Source organism: Macrobrachium nipponense, chromosome 19 (assembly GCF_015104395.2).
Source record: "Macrobrachium nipponense isolate FS-2020 chromosome 19, ASM1510439v2, whole genome shotgun sequence".
NCBI lineage: Eukaryota > Metazoa > Arthropoda > Malacostraca > Decapoda > Palaemonidae > Macrobrachium > Macrobrachium nipponense.
In genome coordinates, this window is record NC_061088.1 from 35801259 (window position 1) to 35824664 (window position 23406).

Genomic DNA, 23406 nt, shown 5'->3' on the forward strand with positions numbered 1-23406 from the left:
AGATTAGAGGAAGATTATCAGCGGGGGGGGGTTGACTTAAAATGGCTTGTTTGTGGATGGACCTCTTGGTATAATACCACCACCTTTTCTGTAAACTTTTCTCATTCATCTACCTGAAGAGGGAGACAGCAGTCTCTGAAATATAGTACTTTTTCTCTATTTTGGTGTTTTTATGGGCTCCTTTTATTAGATATATATATAATATATATATATATATATATATAATATATATATATAGTAATATATTTTATATTATAATAAAATGACCAGTAACTTAGAATTGAAAGTTTTTACGATAGAATATTGGTGTTTGTTTTGTTATCCACGACTTTCAATGTTTCAAATGTCAAATCTTTTTTTCCAGAATCATATATTGTGACATGTTTAAAAAAAAAAAAGGCAGAAAGAACAGAGCTTGTTCCTTTATCCAAAGGACGGAGTTACATGACATTCTTGAGGAAAGCATAACAAACGAGCACAAATTCGCTCCTGGACCATTGTCGATGCATTTTCTCGTTTCACGAAAACGGAAAACCTTTGAAATCGACCTTGCAGTGGACCTTCGTGAAGGAGTTCACGAAAGTCAACAAGAAAATTAACGAAGGAAACGGACATATCTTCGCGTTCAATTGGTCGCATTCTCTCCGTCAATCATACTTAATTGTAAAAGACCAATTTATATCGGGAATACTCTTCAGTCACGGAGATCGACTTGTGAATTATCGATCGATGCTTATGCAGCATAGAGAATCTGGATATCATAATATCGAGTTCGGTGATGAAGCAGTTTTTCACCCAGGCGATTCAGTCAACGAATTTTCTCCTCAATAATGTGGTACAGTGAAAATCCTCACTTGGTTGAGGAAGGACACGTGCAATATTGCCCGGAGAGTTAGTGATAGGCCCATACTTTTTCCCCTTGACACGGTAAAATATCCTCATGGCGAGAATCTCTTAAGTACAGCGTTTCCAAGAAAAGAACTGGACGATGTGACCAGCTGGTTGTTTACCCCGTTCTCCAAAAGTGACTCACTGGAATGATTTCTTACGCCGAGACCATGGGCGAGACCCGAAGCATTTAGACCGAGTCCCATTATACTTACAGCGCCTCAGTGGTGTGGTTGGTATGGTGTTGGCGTCCTACCTCGGTGGTCGTGAGTTCGATTCTCGGCCATTCCATTGAGGAGTGAGAAATGTGTATTTCTGGTGATAGAAGTTCACTCTCGACGTGGTTCAGAAGTCACGTAAAGCCGTTGGTCCCGTTGCTGGATAACCATTGGTTCCATGCAACGTAAAAACACCATACAAACAAACCAATATGCTTACAATGCGCAAAGGTCTTGTGTGAGAAGGGTTACAGTGTGACTGAAAGATGGTGGTTTTCAGTTAACTAATGGGTGACTATATCGCTCGTTTTTATAACTACGTATCTGTATAAAAGGATTTATGTTCCAGTAGAAACTTCCACCTGCGCTAAACATTTGTACATATATATATATATATATATATATATATATATTAATAATATACATATATCCCCCTTTCTACATGGAGAAGTTCAAATAACGTGTTTTCGTAGCTGTTAATTTAAAGTCGTAGGAATTCATATGAGTCTATTATCAAGGAACAGAAGTGGAGGCGTCAGGTGGCTTGCATTGAGATTTCATAGCATTGTAAGATCACTTGTTTTTTTCTTATTTGGCCTATCGCGCTTTTTTCCCCTTTTATCAACCTCTCTCGACGGGAAGAAACAGCGGAAGTTCACTTAGCGTCATAAAACACGCATGTATGTAAGTATGCATGTGGACATTGTGATTTTCTCTCCTAATTTGTTCCATACATTGCTAGACTTAGTTGTTGATTATTCTCAGTATGTGAAACAATATATCTTGTTCGAAAAAGTCCATGCTTCAGTACATATTATTATTATTATTATTATTTTTTTTTTTTTGCGCTCTATCACAGTCCTCCAATTCGACTGGGTGGTATTTATAGTGTGGGGTTCCGGGTTGCATCCTGCCTCCTTAGGAGTCCATCACTTTTCTTACTATGTGTGCCGTTTCTAGGATCACACTCTTCTGCATGAGTCCTGGAGCTACTTCAGCCTCTAGTTTTTCTAGATTCCTTTTCAGGGATCTTGGGATCGTGCCTAGTGCTCCTATGATTATGGGTACGATTTCCACTGGCATATCCCATATCCTTCTTATTTCTATTTTCAGATCTTGATACTTATCCATTTTTTCCCTCTCTTTCTCTTCAACTCTGGTGTCCCATGGTATTGCGACATCAATGAGTGATACTTTCTTCTTGACTTTGTCAATCAACGTCACGTCTGGTCTGTTTGCACGTATCACCCTATCCGTTCTGATACCATAGTCCCAGAGGATCTTTGCCTGATCGTTTTCTATCACTCCTTCAGGTTGGTGCTCGTACCACTTATTACTGCAAGGTAGCTGATGTTTCTTGCACAGGCTCCAGTGGAGGGCTTTTGCTACTGAATCATGCCTCTTTTTGTACTGGTTCTGTGCAAGTGCCGGGCATTCACTTGCTATGTGGTTTATGGTTTCATTTTTCGTATTGCACTTCCTACATATGGGAGAGATGTTATTTCCGTCTATCGTTCTTTGAACATACCTGGTTCTTAGGGCCTGATCTTGTGCACGCTGTTATCATTCCTTCAGTTTCCTTCTTTAGCTCTCCCCTCTGTAGCCATTGCCAATTGTCATCGCTGGCTAGTTCTTTAGTCTGTCTCATGTATTGTCCGTGCATTGGTTTGTTGTGCCAGTCCTCTGTTCTGTCTGTCTTTCTCCTGTCTCTGTATATTTCTGGTTCTTCGTCTACTTTTATCAGTCCTTCTTCCCATGCACTCTTTAGCCACTCGTCTTCACTGGTTTTCAGATATTGCCCCAGTGCTCTGTTCTCGATGTTTACGCAGTCCTCTATACTTAGTAGTCCTCTCCCTCCTTCCTTTCGTGTTATGTATAGTCTGTCCGTATTTGCTCTTGGGTGTAGTGCTTTGTGTATTGTCATATGTTTCCTGGTTTTCTGATCTATGCTACGGAGTTCTGCCTTCGTCCATTCCACTATTCCTGCGGTGTATCTGATTACTGGCACTGCCCATGTGTTTATGGCTTTTATCATATTTCCGCCGTTGAGTTTTGACTTGAGTATCGCCTCGAGTCTCTGCATATATTCTTTCCTGATCGTGTCCTTCATCTCTTGGTGTTTTATATCCCCTCCTTCCATTATTCCCAGGTATTTGTATCCTGTCTCATCTATGTGTTTGATGTTGCTCCCATCTGGTAGCTTTTTCCCTTCAGTTCTCGTTACTTTGCCTTTTTGTATGTTGACTAAGGCGCATTTCTATTCCAAACTCCATCCTGATGTCCCCAGATACAATCCTTACAGTCTGGATTAGGGTATCTATTTCCTTGATGCTCTTACCATACAGCTTGATGTCAGTCCATGAACATCAGATGGTTGATTCTGTTTGCCTCTTTTCTTGAGTTGGTACCCGGCATCCATCTTCTGTAGTACTTTGTCATGGGAATCATGGCTACTACGAAGAGTAGTGGGGACAGTGAGTCGCCCTGGAAGATCCCTCTCCTGATATTAACCTCTGCTAGTCTTATTCCTGAGCTTGTAAGTATTGTTTATTCCAGTTTGCGCATTGTATTTTTGAGGAATGCTGATGTGTTTTCCTCTGCCCATATATTTTTCAGGCATTCTATTAGCCATGTGTGTGGTATCATGTCGAAGGCTTTCTTATAGTCTATCCATGCCATGCTTAGGTTGGTTTTCCTTCTCCTACTGTTCTTCATTACCATTTTGTCTATCAGGAGCTGGTCTTTTGTGCCCCTACACTTCCTTCTGCAGCCTTTCTGTTGGTGGGGGCGGATGGTGTTTGTCTCCTCTAGGTAGTTGTATAGCCTTTCACTGATGATACCTGTTAGTAACTTCCACATTATTGGTAGACAGGTGATAGGCCTGTAGTTACTGGCTATATTTCCCTTACTCTTGTCTTTTTGTACTAAGGATGTTCTTCCTGTGGTCATCCATTTGGGTGCTTGGTGATTTGAGATACAATGCTGGAGTTGTTCTGCTATTCGTGGGTGTAGGGCCTTGAAGTTTTTGAGCCAGTATCCATGGACTTCATCGGGACCTGGGGCTTTCCAGTTTGGCATTTTCTTTAGTTGGTGTCTGACTGTGTCTGTCGTGATCTCTGTGAATCTTTGTTTTATTCTCCCTGTTTCTTCTTCCTTGACTTCCTGGAGCCATGCTGCATGTTTGTTGTGTGATACCGGATTGCTCCATATTATTATTATTATTATTATTATTATTATTATTATTATTATTATTATTATTATTATTATTATTATTATTAGAAATCGACAAATAAATGCATGTATACTTAGACTTGAGAAATAAGAAAATGATGGCAAAGGGGAGTGGTTGTTTAAGGCAGCCTTCCTGCCTCCCATAATTAATCTGATACTAATCATCAGGGCGTGAAATGGCAATTTTATGATCACTGCCAAGTTCATGTGTATAATATTTCTTGATATCTTCCAGCCCAAGAAATATTCTATCTGTTATTATCGAATTTAAACTCCTCTACTTTTGTAAGCTCTTGTTGGTCTGGGACTCATTAAGGAGTAAGATTGCCCTTCCCACTCGTTTCTGCATTTTAACATCTGCATTTTAACATCTGCTAACCATTGTAGATGGCTTACGTAGGCATGTGTAAACATCATCTGACCTCAGCAAAGCTTCTGTGGGTCATAATCTACAAATGAGTTACTCCTGAGGCCGTCTGTTGTGGATACGTATTTATGGAAGTTTGTGAAGCCTTCGGCGTTGTTCTCTTTGTTATATTATGGTATATCTATTAAAGCTCTGGATCACGAATTCACGTTTAACATATTTATGAATCACGCACAGCAAGTCGTTTTTGGGGCGCTAAAATGTATGGTTATGCTTGATCCTGAATATTATAGTGTCCCATGAAGAATTTTCGTTTTCTGCGCTGGTACTGCCCTCTGTTAACGCCGCGCAGAACTAGGACAGCTCTGTCCCTGACGTCACAGAATTAGTTTGATGAGTGGCAGTGGAGAGGAAGGGTGTGTTGCATGGCGAGGCAGTGATTTTTAGTAAAATTCCACTCTGACGTCGTTAGTGCAAAGGATAGTTATTCCGGAAATAAGATAAACCTGGAGGCTGTACCCGAAGACCAGGATTTGTAGTGAGGTAAGTAAGAATCATCGCGCTGAGCCTTTTGAGAACAAATTAAAATCGGGTGCGGTTCTCTTAGCACTCCTTGCCTCCCTCCCCCCACTCTCTCTCTCTCTCTCTCTCTCTCTCTCTCTCTCTCTCTCTCTCTCTCTTAACCTCCCCCACCATATCCAAACATACCCATAAATCCCTTATCGAGGGACGTGTAAAAGGGCCGGTATTCGAGTTTGTTTTTATCATAATCCCGCGAACATGAGCCAGGTCGTGTATCGGGCAAGTGTCAGCGGATCTAATCTTTAAAGGCATCAAAATGGTGATAAAAGGCATTAATGCATTTTAACGTTCTGTCCAGAATCCGTGATGATACAGGGATTTAGTTTTGGAGTGGTGTATATGCATAATAATTTTTTTTCGGTAAAACAACATGGTAATCTCTTATGGCTTATCTGACCAGCCATAATATTCCTCTTTAAAAGGCGAAGTTGTACGATGTTTCCTTGTACACCGGCAATTTTGTTGCACGTTACCAGTGCGTGTGTATTTCATTGTATGGAGTATTGATCAAGAGACCCGTTTCCGTAAAGTGAACATCGCCGAGTGTAATAACCCGAGTGAAACGTTCTCACGTATCGGGTGGGGGATTAGGTAATCTCACCTCACCTCCTTTACAAATCCCAGACTGGGAGATTGGACGTGGGGAGTAGTGGGGTGGGAACTGCAACCGCCGAGGGTAATCCCTCCGTGTTCCCACGCTGGTGGTGGTACCTTTTGTATTAATCCAGCCAGGCTGTGATGCTTCCCCCACATCATCCAGACCGCACCACATCTCGGTAACCAACGCGCTCTTTTGACCAATTAGAACCACCGGAATTAGGTTCACTACTGTAATGATGCATCCCGGGTTTGCTACCGCCAAATTATATATGGTTAGCCTAAGTTAGAGTAGAGTATGGTATAGTATGTAGGTAGGAATATTGATATTGAGGTCTGTGAACGATAGCGGTTAAAATTTTGAACGCTGGTCATTATCAGTGTATAGCCGAAGCTCCTCAGGTGACCGGAAATGAAGACAAGAAAATATTTGGACGGTTGTTGATGCATTCATTTAAAATTAATATTTTTCTTCTAGTGTTTTGAGGTATGCAAGAGAACATGGCGCAAGGATATATTCCAGCGTTTATTCTCTGGTAAGGTAGCTTTGCACCTAAATATCATGGTGTTATACTTCATTAAACCTACTAGTATGTTAGTTGTATTTCACCTTGTGAAGGTTTCTTCAAGCCGCCCTATCCTGCGACCACTGCTACCGCCATCCTTGCTTCATAGCACAACGAACGCGTCTTCACGCCCTTAGTAGATCGAGCCGGCTTCGGCTGTCCCTGCTCAGGAAAACGTAACTTTAATCTTGCAGCTTTCGAACGAACGGCGGGTTAGCGAAATGGAGTTCACCGTGTTGTGGACTTTTTCCTCTTAATTGTTATTCAAGTTACGTTTTGTTAAGTAGCCCCCCCCCCCCCTTCTCTCTCTCTCTCTCTCTCTCTCTCTCTCTCTCTCTCTCTCTCTCTCTCTCTCTCTCTGTTTGTGTAAGACACTGAAAGCATATATTTAAATGTAATTCCATTGATCATTTGTCTTACCCAAAGCAAGCGTATGATCGCATTAAAGCAGTATTCACACGCCAGCTCTTCATTAGCAACGTTGATTATAGACTACATTGACACGCTTGGTTGCCGTATTTTTTATTTTATGGTAGAAACCGACCGTTGGAAACGATCTTAGCAGGAAATTCATATCAGCTTCAGAACTTATTATTAGTGTTGGGATTAGCCACATTTTCTATAAGATATGATAAAAACTTGGCTTTGTAATGGCAGTTGTATTACAAGTAAACTTTAAACCTTAATTTCAGTTAGATTTATATCTCCTTGGGTTAGCTGCTGCTCTTTTCCTTCAAAGCGTTTAAAACTTGAATAATCCGCAGTGTTTCTGTTATGAATATGGTATTATTAATATTATAAAGGGTAGCAGTGCTTTCACATAACATCTTCCGTGTTATTGCTTGTGCGCATAGCTGCTTTACGTCAGTTATTGTTAATATTATAATGATTTTTATTTTGTATTGTGCTTAACAACAGTATGAATACGAATCAAGCACCTGACAGCCTATTGTTGTTAATACTTGCACATTTTGATTGATGTTTTTGTAATAATTACATACATGAGCTCGTATATGTTGATCAAGCAGCCTGCGTCTGACAGCATTGTCCAAGTCCACTTGTGCATCCGACTGGAATCCATTCCCGTGTCCAGAGGCTCTGACACCCCGTGGCCTTCCCGGATGTAGTCTCTAGACTAGACCTTGCTCATTAGTACGTTGGAAATACCCTTCCCATGATTTCAATTGCCGTCCCTGCCCGTTGCATCCTGTCCCCCGTTGAGATGCAGTTTGTGCCTATGATTACCAAGGCAAGGAGTTTGAAAGAAACACAGAGAGGAGACTGTCTATATATTTAAGTCATTTGATCGTCTCCGCGACTTTGCTATTTCATGGATACTGTTTAAAACTGGCCATTTTTGTCGAAGTAACGGTTTATATTGTCATCATTATTAGCACCCACGTAATCTCTGGATCTTAAGAAAGATTGTGTCATTCCTTTTAGTTGAAAATCTGTTGATTATTGAAGGTTTCAAATGATTTTCTGTATAGTAGACGATCGAAGGATTCAGGTGAAATTTGTTTAGCTTTTTGCTCTGCTAAGATATTATTATTATTATTATTATTATTTACAAATGGTACCTTCAGCAGTCCCCAGTCGTATATAAAGTGACGTGAAATTATGGTAAAATTATGTAAGTCTTATTAGAGACATTAGCTGATGGTGAGTAAGCTTTAGTCTTCATATTCATATGCTAATTGGGTCACAAATATTTTGTAGTGGAGTAGTGTATGTGGCACAATCTTCATTTTACGGTCATTAAATAATCACTGAATCATCGTGCAACTTTTAACTTCGTTTTGTATGATTTTCTTCTACTACTGAGTTCTCGGTGGTTTTTATGTAGTACGTTAATTTATAAGAAGTATTGGTTAATTTATATCTTATACTGCATATCACATAGACCTACATTTACAGTGCATACTTAGGTGGGTTGCCGCCAGTGAAATTGCGGCAGTAACCGTTAGCTGTACCCTTGTTCTCTAGGTGTGTGCAATTTTTTTGGGATGGGTGACCGGCAGTAAATGATACACACAAGAGCTTTAAGATATCTATCCTTAGTTAAAAATACAAAGCTTAGCAGCTTGCAATGTACCTTGGGAGCCTGGGGTAAGTAGAACCAGGTCCAGCAGTCCGTTTCTGCTCTCTCTCTCTCTCTCTCTCTCTCTCTCTCTCTCTCTCTCTCTCTCTCTCTCTCAGAGCTAAGTACATTGAGGTCCCTTGTTGTCAGATTCTCTCAAATATTGCAGTCCCGGTTTCGAAGAGCGTAGGCGTCCTTCCTAGGGCGCGGAAGGCTCCTATGAATCTTTCCCTCGGCGAAATGGAGGCTAATTTTTCAGTTGAGGAATCTCGTCAGATTCGGCGCTGTCTGTGGTCTCTGGAAAGAAGAATAGTAGTAGTTTTATAATTATCGTTGTTGGTATTATTTTGCTGCGATTATGAGATTGGGTGTTTACTCATCATCATTGTTATTTATATTTAAATTAGTTTTTCTGTATTTTGTTTGCTACTTTGCGAAAGTAAGCGGGGAACTGCAATATTGGTCTCCAGTGTAATTATTATTATTATAGTGTTCCAGTACCTTTAGGAAAAGGCGGTAACACATGAGAGGGTCAGGACAGCTTGGGACGACCCACAATCCAAGGCACCCTCATTCTTTTCTATTAAGCTATATAAAACCAGTGGTTAGAGAGAGGCTGGCCCCAGCTTGTATGACGGAATACGGAAAAATCATAAGGATACAAAATACTTCCTGTTGTATGGCGATTTATTGTAAATCCGCTTGAAAGGCAAATAAATTATTATTGGATTCTCAGATATTTAGAGTTTATAATGTATACCTGATTAGAATTAGATGCAACGCCCAGCTTAAACCGTCAGAGGGAGAATAATTTGGATTTGGAAAAGAATTATCATGAAAACGGACTAGAAACAGATAACGCTCAAGTTCATCCTGTAAAGTTAGATTACGGGGCCTGGCGATGATTTTTATTTATTTATTTATTTATTGGACGGTTTCTCTATACTGGAAGCAGCGTTAATCTGTTACCGAGTTGGCGACAGATAGAATCATAAACAGGTCATCTTGGTATAGGCCTATATTATAGTCATCGTTTATCGATTTTGTCTGGTTTGATAGTTGAAAATGTAGCTTTTAATATTTTTTCATATTATATATATATATATATTATATTATATATTATATATATATATGGTGTGTGTGTGTGTGTGTGTGTGTGTGTGCGCGCGCGCGCGCGCGCCCTTACAGCCTTAGATAAGCCTTATCCTTGTTCAGTGTAGGTTTCCCCAACTCGAAAATGGGATTATTTTAATGTTATACATTTGTCCCCCCCTTTCATTCAAATTTATTTTATTGTATGCATGTAGCTATATGAAATTTATTCCGTTCAAGCAATTGTCACATTTCCGAAATTTCTCTCTCTCTCTCTCTCCTTCCTTGTATCAATATTTAGCGGTTATTCGTCTCACCATAATCTTCGTACTGCCACGTCATCCTCACCATCATCATCGTTCGACGCCAAGAAGATTCTCCTCCCGGTTCAGATTTCCATTTTTGTCGCGTCTCGGGTCCCGAGGGATTTCCTCAATTTGTCGTTGATGGCCAACCACTTGATCCGAGGTGTTCGTGCGGAGGGGACGTGTATCCGTCCGTTCGTTCGCTTGCTTCGTGTATATTTGACGTGACTTATTGGTTTGTATTAGTATGTCTGCATTCGTATGCTTGTGGTTGTTTAATTCCCCTATTGATTTTTGACTAGGCTAATTATTGCATTTATTGTGTGTGCAATTTGTGTTTTATTTTATATCTGCGTTTGTTGATTTGTGTGCAGTTTTGGCTATTTATATTTGTCGTGACTTATTGGTTTGTATTTGTAGGTCTGCATTCATGTGCTTGTGGTTGTTTAATTTCTCTATTGATTTATGGCTAGACTAATTATTGCATTTGTTGTATGTGGATTTTGCGATTAATTTTATATATGTTTTTGTTGATTTGTGTACAGTTTTGACTATGTACTCAGGTATACGTCTGATTAATTGGCTTAATTTTAGTGTTAATTTTTAATTTATGGTTCTCACTCCAAACTGATACTCTGTGGTGGCCCGATTCATTGAAAGGCATATATAATGAAATAGCAAGACACGAGTGATAAGAAAAAAATATACATATGTAAAAAATAGGAAAAAACCTGACCGCCAGTCAGAAAAGTAGACTCATACTGTCAATTTATCTCTGTAATCTCGGTACTTCGCACATCATCACGGGTGGAGCTTTCCCCGAGGCTCTCTCTCTCTCTCTCTCTCTCTCTCTCTCTCTCTCTCTCTCTCTCTCTCTCTCTCTCTATTATGTGAGCTAGACATGTCGACTTCAACGATATCTGCTTAAATGGTTATAAAGTTTTCGTGTATTTGCCTGCATTGAATGTTTGAATAGTAAAAATTACAATGCTGGAAATATGTAGCATGGTTTCAAGTGTTCTAGTTTGGATTTTTTTTTTTTTTTTTGTATTCTGAAGATTTATATATCTATTTTTATGTACTTTTGTTGGACCGTATTCAAGAGCTTGGAATTTTAATAAGTATTTGTTGTCGTCAATAAACTTCTGTCTGTCTGTGCGTCGTGAGAAAGGCAATAGAATAGAACAAGAGGGTGTTCAATAACGTTTAGAAACTTTTTCGTTTCAAATCGGTATTTTGCCACTAAGGCAATCCGCTCAAATTTCGCAGTGTGAACAGAATGGGTCATTACCTTTTAAACAATTATAAAACTCTTGCAATTCCCGACCAAGAAGCCTTGTATACCATGGATTGATTTTTGGTATAATACTGAAACGAGTCTTGATTCATCATTTTCTGAAAAGATATGGTTTCTTTCACCTACCATTGTCAAAAAACCTTATTAAATCCTTGAAGCCACGCCCCTAATCCATAACCAAGGAAGCTGATTGGTTAATTGTGCGATATTCGTATCGGTTATTCTTTTGTTCATAGTAAGTGCGTTCATGGTTTTTAATAAATCAGACCGGTTCGTCCGCACAATAATGTTAAAACTCTGGAGCATAAATATATAACTGAAGTTATATCCCTCTAGAGAGGATGTTGAAACTGTTAAATGTGACTATCACAAAAGGTCGAAATCCAGGATAACATCGTTTTCGAAAGGAGTCCATTCATTATTTCTTTGTACGGTAGCAGTTGAAAATTAAACATTTATGATTGACACGAATCAGGATACAAGTTGCATTGCGAGCAACTCTATTCTGTGGTATGATATCGTCCAAGTCGCCATTTCACGAACTGATGATAACACGGGCATGTGTCTACAGAGAGCCTTTATTCTTACAGTATTAGGCTGAGTGTAGAATCAATGAAATTCTCTCTCTCTCTCTCTCTCTCTCTCTCTCTCTCTCTCTCTCTCTCTCTCTCTCTCTCTCTCTCTCTCTCTCTCTCTCTCTCTCTCTCTCTCTCTCTTCCCAAGCGAAAAACTAACACCACTGTGTGGCAATGTCAGTAAAACTAAGTAAAAAGCCAAAGGTATAAAGCCACTTGCTTTTATGAATAGAATTTCATGTTGTATCGCCAAGTATGATAGTCCTTATTAAATTTCTCTATTATATAATGCAAATCTCTTGTGTGAAATTTTCGGAATATAGTTTTTCTGTGTGTAATAATGAAATAGGTAGTTATTTTTGCCGCAAACACTACTCAAGCTCAGACTGAGTCTAGGTCTTTCGATTGGCGAATATCGTAAGGGGGAACCACGGTCTAGATCACGTTTCGGTGTTATCGCGTTGTGTGGACCGGAGGAGGAAGTTGCCTCGAAAGATTTGAAATTGAATCCTGTATCCGTTATGCACCTCATTTTCACAAAAATTGATGCGAAAAGTTTGGTGTTATTTTTGTGTCTAGAAAAGTTGCTCTCCATCGATGGAGATGTCGAGATTTATCAGTTTCATAATTTCATGTTCGAAATTTATTAATTTCATAATTTTATGTTCGGATTTATTAATTTAATAATTTTACATTCCAAATTTATTGTCAAACAGGTGTGATTAGAAAATTTAACTCCATTATTGTAAAAATAACTAAACAGCGACACGAACTTTAAATGAACCAATCACCTACCTGAAGGCGATGTCACAAGAGCACATTTTCTAGCATCCTGTAGCATCTTCCCGACAAATCTCTTACCAAGTAGCAAATACCAATTCTCAGTCTTGTGCACAAACAGTACTGCTTATGTTCGTTACAGTGATGTCACGCAACAAAAACAGGCAACCCAATTTCTGTCACCAGTTTAGGCCAGAGTATGAGGTCAGGTCGTCGGATTAAAACTGGTAGTTATTGGCTACATGGTTCAAATTTAGCGGCAAGATACGGAGAGATGCCGGACAACATGGATTCTTACAGACCCCTGGACACTGTGTCTGTGTATTCTCTCGATCTTCATTTGGATATTTCACTGGACTGCGATTAGTAATATTCGAAAGTGTGTTCATTCAGTCTGACTTGAAACCTGTATTTTGCCGCCATGTGGGAGGTGGGGTGTGGAATGTGTGTAGTCATGAAGAGATTTGAGGCTACGTTTCTGTGGTTGTAATTACGTAGGCCGATCATTTTTATAGCACATTTTTATTGGCATGGGGGCGTTTAGCACTTACATGTTAAGAGAAATCTCTCTCTCTCTCTCTCTCTCTCTCTCTCTCTCTCTCTCTCTCTCTCTCTCTCTCTCTCGGGTTGAAGTTTCCTATTTGTATGCATAGTGGGATGATGGCGAGTAATAACCGCGATTTAATGCGAATTGGTTTCAGTTTTATAACCACCCGGCCTTCTTTAACCGTTATAATATCTCTCTCTCTCTCTCTCTCTCTCTCTCTCTCTCTCTCTCTCTCTCTCTCTCTCTCTCTCTCTCTCTCTCTCTCTCTCTCTTTTGAAAAGAGGGAATTGCAGATTTGGAGAAAGATGTTACTACAAACATCCTAAGATATGTCAAAACTATGAAATATATGGTAAATGTGCATACTTAGATGGATATGGGGATGATTGCAGAGATCTGCATCCAAAAATATGTAAAAACCTAAAAGAAGGAAAAGGATGTAAGTTCGACAAAAAATGCAAATATATGCACCCTGTAGCCATGAATCATAATCAAATAAATAACCAACCAAGTAATAAAATCCAAAATAAGAAAGAAACAAATAAAGAGAGAAATCAAGAATATCAGGTAAAAGAGAAAAGCAAACCACCAATGAGATATGCAGAGGTGTCAGCAAAAAATTTCAAAGCATCAGCTCCGAAATTCTACTCAAGAGATAATAACTGTATTTATTATGCAAGAGGATATTGCAGAACGGAGAAATTGCAGATTCAGACACAAAATGAATAATTATGATGAAGGAAGATCAAAATATTATGGAAAAGTTGGATTTTTTAATGTCAGAATTTCTGGAAATGAAAAAAAGAACAACATACCAGAACAGGAAAGAGACATGGGAAAATCCTTATTACTATCAGTATTAAATGAAGGAGAAAACACGCAAACCATCATAGTGATGAATGCGCAGGGTTTAGTTACGAAAGGTAACTTCAAAAAGAAAAATAGAGTACTTAGAAGAACTAACCCAAAATGAAAAGAAAATAGATATAATGAATATAAGTGAAACCTGGTATTCCCAAGAGACTGGGAATGATGATCAAATAAAAGGGTTCCAAAACTTATAGATCAGATAGAAAAAATAGGAATCAAGGGGGAACCGCAATATATGGGAAAGACAAAAAACAAGGAAAAATATATGAGAAATATAGTAACTCAGAATGTGAACTAATAGCGGTAGAATTTGAATCTGAAAAATTGATGAATCATAGTAATATATAGACCCCCTAATACTAAGAGTTTGACTTAATAATTGAAAAATTGGATGATATATGTAGAAATCACAAGGACTGGACTATTCTCCTATCTGGTGACTTCAACTTTCCTTTCGTAGAATGGAAAGAACGAATAGGAGATTGTGGTTGTACTTATACATACAAAAAAAAGAGAGTAATAGTAGTGCAGAAGATAAGAGGCAATTTGAAAAGCTATTAGATATGCTACTAGAATACAATTCATTCAACAAATAAATCACCTGCCAACAAGAAAGGAAAATACTTTTAGACCTAGTATTTGTGAACGAGATGAATTATGTTAAAGAAATAATAGTTTATAATGCGAGTATTTCAGACCATAATGTCATAGAATTAACAGTTCATTCCAAAGCAAGTGAAAATAGAGATAAGCAAGAAATGAAAAAGTGGGAAGGATATGGAAAATACAACTTCTACAGTAAAAATATAAAATGGTCCAGAAATTAATGAAGAATTAAACAAAGATTGGGATAACATTTTCGTAAGTGATGACATAAGGGTAAATACGGAGATATATAAAATAATGGAGAAAAATAGTGGAAAAATATATACCGAAGAAGAAAAGTAAACATCATTCATGCATACCAAGAGACAGAGGATCTTGTTCCAGAAAATCAGAAAGTGGAAAAAAGGTCTTGCAAAAGAAAAAAAATGCATGGAAAGTTATAGAACTAAAAGTAAGAATAGAAAATGCAGAAAACAAAAGATTATACAATCAAAAGAAAATGAAAAACGGGACTTGGAAGAAAAAAAACCCGCCTATTAAACTATCAAGAAAAACCCCAAACTATTATACTCATAATGCGAAGAAGATGAATAAAAGAAGAATAGAAATAGGCCCTCTGAGAATTGAGGGAGATTAACGAATGAAAAAAAGGAAATTTGCAACATACTGGCAGAACGATATAAGAGAGAATTCACCCCTAGAATAGATAATGAAGATAATGATATAGAAGTAAGGGATGAAAATAGTGAATATTTAGCTGACATAGATATTAATGAAGCTGGATATGTGCAGGCTATTAATGAAATTAAAAATGGAGCTGCTGCAGGCCTGATGAATTCCTGCATTTTGTTAAAGAAAGTAGTTACTTCTATCGCAAAGCCACTTGCAATATTATTAAGACAAAGTGTAGATACAGGCAAGATATATGATGAGCACAAATTAGCGTATATTACCCCTACTTTCAAAAGTGGATCAAGACTAGAGGCAAGTAATTATAGGCCTGTGAGTCTAACATCACATATTAATGAAAGTGTATGAAAGGGTAATGAAAGAAAAATATTATGAAACATTTAATAAAAAATAATTTGTTTAATAAAGGACAACATGGTTTCGTACCCGGAAAAAGTACACAAACCCAACTGTTAGTCCACCGTGAGAACATATTCAAAAATATGAAAAGCGGAAATGAAACAGATGTGGTTTATTTAGACTTTGCAAAAGCTTTTGATAAAGTAGAACCATAATATATTAGCGAAGAAAATTAGAAAACACAATATCGTGGATAAACGTAGGAAAATGGTTAAAATATTTTTACACAACAGAAAACAGATAGTTATTGCAAACGACGAGAAATCGGATGAAGCCAAGGTAATATACGGTGTGCCGCAAGGTACGGTGTTAGCTGCAATACTGTTTGTTATTCTGATTGAAGACATAGACAATAATGTTAAAGATTCGGTAGTGAGTAGTTTCGCAGATGACACAAGAATAAGTAGAGAAATTCTTGTGATGAAGAATAGGAACGCTCTACAAAGAGACCTTAAACCTTAACAAAGTATATGATTGGGCAGAGGTAAATAGGATGGTATTTAACTCTGATAAATTTGAATCAATAAATTATGGAGACAGAGAAAGAAAGCTATATGCATATAAGGGACCTAATAATGAGACCATCACAAATAAGGAAGCAGTTAAAGACCTTGGTGTGATGATGAATAGGAACATGTTATGCAATGATCAAATAGCAACTCTGTTGGCAAAATGTAAAGCAAAAATGGGAATGTTTTGTTCCGCGGCACTTCAAAACAAGAAAGCTGAACACATGATTATGCTTTATAAAACATATGTTCGTAGTCCACTTGAATATTGCAATATGATATGGTACCCACACTATCAAAAGGATATTGCACAAATAGAGAGTGTACAAAGGTCCTTTACAGCTAGAATAGAAGAAAGTTAAGGACCTAGACTACTGGGAAGACTACAATTCTTAAAAATTATATAGTCTAGAAAGGAGAAGAGAACGCTACATGATAATTCAGGCATGGAAACAGATAGAAGGAATAGCGGAAAATATCATGGAACTAAAAATATCAGAAAGAGCAAGCAGAGGTAGATTAATAGTGCCCAAAACTATACCAGGAAAAATAAGGAAAGCACACAGGACATTAATCCACTACGCACCAGCATCGATAATGCAGCGTCTATTCAATGCGTTGCCAGCTCATCTGAGGAATATATCAGGAGTGAGCGTAGATGTGTTTAAGAATAAGCTCGACATATATTCTAAACTGCATCCCAGACCATCCAAGATTGGAAGATGAAAACAAATATACCGGAAGATGTACTAGCAAACTCTCTGGTAGACATTAGAGGTGCCTCACCTGAGGGACCTGGGGCAACCCGAACAAGATGTAAGGTCTGTAAGGTAAGGTAAGGTCTCTCTCTCTCTCTCTCTCTGGTTTACGATCCATTGCCGTTTAAAGCAGCAGATTGTGATACAAGATAACCCTCGGGGAATTTTTCGATAAAGCGGCGAGTCTCTGATGCGGCTTCAGCTAAAATATTATGGACGTCTTCTGATTTTACTTTTGTTTTCAGGTTTTATTTTGTGTTTATTAGAAACGGTAGTCTCTCTCTCTCTCTCTCTCTCTCTCTCTCTCTCTCTCTCTCTCTCTCTCTCTCTCTCTCGAATATACAGTACAGTTTTAGTCACCAACACTAAGAAAAGACATAAATAGATTAGGAGTAAAAGCAAGAGCCACAAAGTTAATTCCATCCATCAGGTAAATATGTTACCGAAGACGACTAGAGAGCCTGAACATGTATGGCTTAGAAACACGACGATTACGAGGACAACTAATAGAAAAATTTAAAATACTGAAAGGCATAACAGAAGTAGACAGTAAGCTAGTTACATTAAACGAAAACCAGACAAGAAATAATGGATGAAAACTAGAACGGAAGAGATACAACACATCCCATTGTGAGAACTTCTTTACATACAAGATATGTGACACGTGGAATAAACTGCCACCAGAAATTGTAAACAGCAACAGTGTGGAAGACTTTAAAAGAAAGCCAGACAAAATCATAAGGACACTGAATGCACTAAAACGTGCTCCTACAGGTAAGTGAGCACACGATGTCTCCTCGGATGGACTAACAAGTCTATGAGACTTCTTATTCCTTGTAGCTCTCTCTCTCTCTCTCTCTCTCTCTCTCTCTCTCTCTCTCTCTCTCTCTCTCTCTCTCTCTTAATTATTCTGTTATTGTAAGTCAGGATTATGGGATAAAGTTCAGTAATCCAGTTGCACTTAGAGCATCTTGGATAATTAGGGAGAAACCCACGCTCATTAGTCTAGTTCTCACGGTCAGTAGTTCCTGCGTACGTAAACAGACCTAACGAGGAATGGGTAATGAGCGTATCGATGTAGACCTAGCCATAGGGGAACCAAGTGGAGTAATGGCATGGCCTCTGTCCCTACACTCACTCTCAAGTGATCTCCATCCATGAGCCTATTTATGAGAGGAGACAAAATCTTATTTTGTGGCCTTTTGTAAACTGGATGTGTCCGAGAACTAAAGTTACACATTCGAATCTGGGAATGTCCGTCCCATCCCCTGTGTTCCTTAAATTTAAATGTTTCAAGATTAACTTTTGTTATTGCATTTAATTTTGTCTGTATTCGTCATCATCAATTAAAAAAAAAAAAATTGCCGACTGTAACCCGAAGAGTTTTCAGAGCATATGCAGATGCGTAAACAACCATCAACATAGCTAACATACGCAGCCCCTTCATTATACATTTCCCTCATTATCTTGCATTCGGGTTTTTTTCACGAGTGACGGATGACAGAGGGATTCGGTTGCCGTGATTCAGGGCGCGCAGACCAGTCTCATTTGCCATGCCGCAAACATCCCTTTTAACGGCGCGACGCTCAACCCGGAGTGAACCACCGGCATTGTGGTCGTTGCGGGTGAAGAGTCACGTCCACCGGAGGCTAGTTGGTCACAATGCGCCTTGTCCGTTTCTTTTCGTAACAATAGACAGATAGTAGTTTGTTGTTTACTGGCGGCTTGATTTGTCTAGCGTTGTATGTTTGTGTTTATTCTCCCTAGATCTTGTGTGCGAGGTAGTACCTGCTTGTAGACTGCATTACCGTTTCAATCGGCCTAGGCTCCATGTAGGTTTGTAACTTATGTAGAGTAGTTTTTTTTTAATTTTTTATGTATGTGTTTTTGACAATTAATCACAATTTATCGTTGGCATTTAACGTATTTGGCGTTTGTTTGTAGCAAGTTATGTTGTTTGTTACGTTTAGTTGATGTCTTTGTTTTTAGCGGAAATCCGCTGTTATGTAATGAGCAAGTTCTTAAAGCCCCCATATACTGAACGATTGTCTGAAGGATTGTCTGTATCGTTCGCAAAAACACTGTGTATGGGCTTGTATGATTGCAAAAGTGGGCGGAGCTTCGTGTCTGAACGATCTCGGCGGGAATATGTCACGACCAAGTTGCTGGCTTGCGACTAAGCTGTCATACACAGGTCGTTCAATGTATAGGTTTGTCTGCCAATATAGTAAGGCTATCGCGCGCTTTTCTTCTAGAGATGCTGTCATGTCCTCTCGAGACAAAATCTTTGTTCAGACTGATATCGGTGCGGAGATCGTTATACTGTTTGTGGGTGCATCGATAACGACAGTCGTTCAGACAATCGTTCAGTGTATAACTTGACTCGATTATATGTACAGATAATTTTCCGTCATCACTCTCTATAGGCTAATCAGGCCATGGCATCTTTGCTTTTGTTGTGTCATAATCTGTTACAATCACGCATTCTGAAGTTCTGATTGTAATTGCAATCTGGGTTCCTCTTCCTTTATTATTAGAAAATTGGAACTTTCTTAAAAATGATTATACTTTTAAGAAATAAAATTCAAAATATGTAATCTACAATTCATAATGTTAATATAATGTAAAATCATTATTGCATTATGTTAATATAAGTTAGAAAATTGTACCCTTACCAAAATAAAATTGTGGATAAACCATGACATTACTCATACTAATGCTTAACTTTCTAAACTATTCCCTACCATGGTTAGCTACATAACTGCCCTCACTCTTCTTTCACCCCCATTCTTATACCTATCGGCTGGCTAAAAAAAAAAAAAAAAAAAAAAAAAATCCTGATTATAGTTCCTTGTGGAGAAGCATTTTGTTTAGGCTCACTGTTTTTATGTATGTATTCACATGTTCACACACTCACTCGTTTGTGTGTGTAATTATCTACCCTCTACGTTCCTTTTTAAGCTATTTTTTAAAGTTTGACTTCCTCTCTCCTGTCACTTGAGATTTTAACCTTTGATAGTCTTCGGATGGCTTAGCTCATAATATTCTTTTCAGGAATTCAGAAGTTTTAATGATCCTCTTGAGTCCTGCGCTAAGGACATTAAAACTCTCTCTCTCTCTCTCTCTCTCTCTCTCTCTCTCTCTCTCTCTCTCTCTCTCTCTCTCTCTCTCCATGCGTTCTGGCGATGGCATAGGCATTCAAACATTGTTTACGAAAGTAAAATGAAAAATGCACCGAAGTTTCGTCGGCGGAATAGTTTTCTGTATAACGTATAATGCTTTATGAATCTCTCAGGCGCGGTCCATGAAACTTTCAGTCTATATCTAAAAGATATAGGATTTGCAGTAAATCGTTAAGAGGTATATTAGGAGTCGGATGAGAAGGCAAGATCCACCGTAAAGGAAACTACGGAAATTTCATATATAGATAAGATGTTGATGAAAGGGGAGACGGCGATGACAGTATGACCTTTTCAGTGTTCATGGAGGCTGGCGTTGAGTTGAGATTAGTGGAAGATAGAGAACTGGAGAGACACGTGTAGTGGATTATCACGTGGTGTTGGAGGCGATGATGATGATTGTGAATGATTTATCTGGTTTAAGTCAATAACAGATACAGAAAACAGTTAGAAACGCTCCCCAAAGCCTTCTTGTGTTCTCCTGTGGTCTTCCCACTGAGTACTTCCGAAGCTCCTTTTCGGAAAAATTGGCTAATTCAATTCTGCCTCATTGAAAACAGATTTCAAGCCCCTCCGCGGCTCGGGAGGTGTTTAGGGCTATTAAAGGTGAATTTATTGGCTCTGGAGTTGTGTGATGAGGTTGGCTCATCAGACGAAAGAGGGTTTGGGTTGTCTGGGAGGAGTCTTTTCCTCAAGTGGGAGGAGGGAAAGATCGCTGGATTGAGTTTCTTTATGGATGGATGTAGTTGGAGGAGTTTCTATGCATAGTGAATATGCCTCCCCTGTTTGTGATCGATCCCAGAGTCTCTCTCTCTCTCTCTCTCTCTCTCTCTCTCTCTCTGTACATCATTACACAATTAATCCCACTTCTGACTTTAAAAACTAGAAGGATTTGTCCATTTCTCTCTTTAACAATACAAACACATACTGTGTTTGTAAGAATGTGTAGTATGTATATATATGTGTATATATATACCTACATATATAAATACACATATATACATATATATACATATATATATATATATATACATATATATATACATATATATATATACATGTATATACATATAATACTGGTAATCTTCTTAGGCACGAAGATATAGTAATTCCGTTGTATTCCACATAAGAAAATAAAAAAAGGTATGTTTCAGAAAATGCCCGACAGTTTCGTCCTCCAATGGACCTCTTCTTGGAGCGTTTATTTATAAACGCTCCAAGAAGAGGTCCGTTGGAGGACGAAACTGTTGGGTATTTTCTGACACATACTCTTTTCATTTTCCTGCGTGGAATACAACGGGACTATATATATATATATATATATATATATATATATATATATATATATATATATATATATATATATAATACACACACATATATACCACACATATAACAAAATATCTACACATTCTTACAGACATATGTGTTTGTATTGTTAAAGAGGAAAATGGAGAAAACTTTGTACTTTTTAATGTCAGAAGTGGGATGAATTGTGTAATGAAAAAAAAAGAGAACGAATTAGGAGATGAAATGAATTGGGTTAGTTGTGGACATGAGCTTTCTCACCAAAGAATCTGGTGTTGTTAACTTTTAAGCCATTTTCATCTCTAACCATTCATTTCGTTTGTTAGTTGCCTATACCAGCACTCACGAAGTATCCACTCTTTGTAAGTGTTTATGGTGTAAAAGGACCCAATTTGTTTGTTTTTGTGTATTCATTGTACGTTTAGTTTGTATTTTGTGTTATTGCTTCTCGTAGCTGTGTTCAAATGGTTTTATTTGCTGACACGAAAGTTGTTAAGTGACGGCTCGTAATACCTTATAGGGGGCGTTCCTTCGTACCAAGGTGTGAAATCGCTTGCCGTTTCACTCGGAAAATTCCTGGAGCCCCTCATTTTAACCTCGTACTGGTGGAAAAAAAAAAACAAAAAATGTGAAAACTCTCTTCTCTCTTCTTCTCTCCTCTCGCTCTCTCTCTCTCTCTCTCTCTCTCTCTCTGAGCAGGCGACAGTGGAATCATTCAAACGTTACAACGCAGCTGTCGAGTGGGCAATTGAAAGCGCCATTATGTAGGAATGATTGGATAAAAGAAGCATTATGGGGGAGAAACAGGCGAGATCTCCCCGGGGACCAGACAACGCACGTATCGAGGTTATTCCCTGACACTCATGATTCGTGTGTGTCTGTGTGACCTAGTTTTTGGCCCAGAAAGGGGGGCCGGCGCTTATCAAAGGGTTTTGCTGCTGCTGCTGTCTGTGTGTTTGGCTAAAAGGCACTCGTCTGTCCGTGTGTTTGTGGGCCAGCAGTGGTATCCGGTTGTGTGCGTATTTAACCTGCAAAGGGTATTTGTTCATTCTTACGTTTTGCTCAGAAGATCGAATCTTTTGTAGATAGTGATCCCTCAGGGGGTTTCGGGGGACTGATATTTTTTGGGGGTGTCATAATCTTTATAAATTTAAAGACATTCAATATTTTGACCTCCGTAAGGGAGTAGTGCCGTCATTGCACCTCATGCAGCGTGCCTTCGGGCCCTAGCTGCAACCCTTTCGTTCCTTTTACTCTACCCCCTTTCATATTCTCTTTCTTCTATCTTTCATAGTACAACTGCTAGGTTTTCCTCCTGTTGCACCTATCAACCCTTTTGCTATCAGTTTCCATTTCAGCGCTGAATGGCCCCACAGGTCACAGTGCTTGGTCTTTGGCCTAAATTCCACATTCCATTCAATAATGTTTTGACGGTCATCCCAAACGGGTCGTACAAAACAAGCCGCAAAGGTGGATACAGACCGGGTTAACGCCTGTGTGGGTCACTATCTAGGACAGATCTAGAAAAGTTAAGTAAATCTTAGTTTAACCAGACCACTGAGCTGATGAACAGCTCTCCTAGGGATGCCCAAAGGATTGGATATTTTTGCGTGGCTAGGAACCCATTAGTCACCTAGCAATGGTGACCTACAGCTTATCGTGGGATCCGAACCACATAATATCGAGAAATGAATTTCTCTCACCAGAAATAAGTTCTTCTGATTCGGCGTTGGCCGAGCCGAGAATCGAATGTAGATCACGGGCCTACTAATTGACTGTGCGTATATTCATATCGGAAAGGGTATTCAACAACGCATGTTTTGAAGTGCATGAGACGAGCATCTGAAAGCTTAGAAATTAAATTCAGATCATAAGAGCCGAAAGAATTGACGCTAGACTTATATTTATCATAAAAGGAAATCAGCGCTTTTTATTTGTTGGGCAGCGAAAGTGATCGTGCCT

General features: G+C 38.7%; 1 protein-coding gene across 1 annotated transcript in view; it reads left to right on the forward strand.

Moving 5' to 3' along the window:
• Positions 1 to 5079: 5079 nt before the first annotated feature.
• The window catches only part of LOC135216236 (beta-arrestin-1-like), a 302438-nt gene continuing 284111 nt past the window's right edge, over positions 5080 to 23406 (forward strand). Inside the window, 1 exon segment of the mRNA XM_064251394.1 lies at positions 5080 to 5247. The gene's annotated coding sequence lies outside the window, so the exon portion shown is untranslated.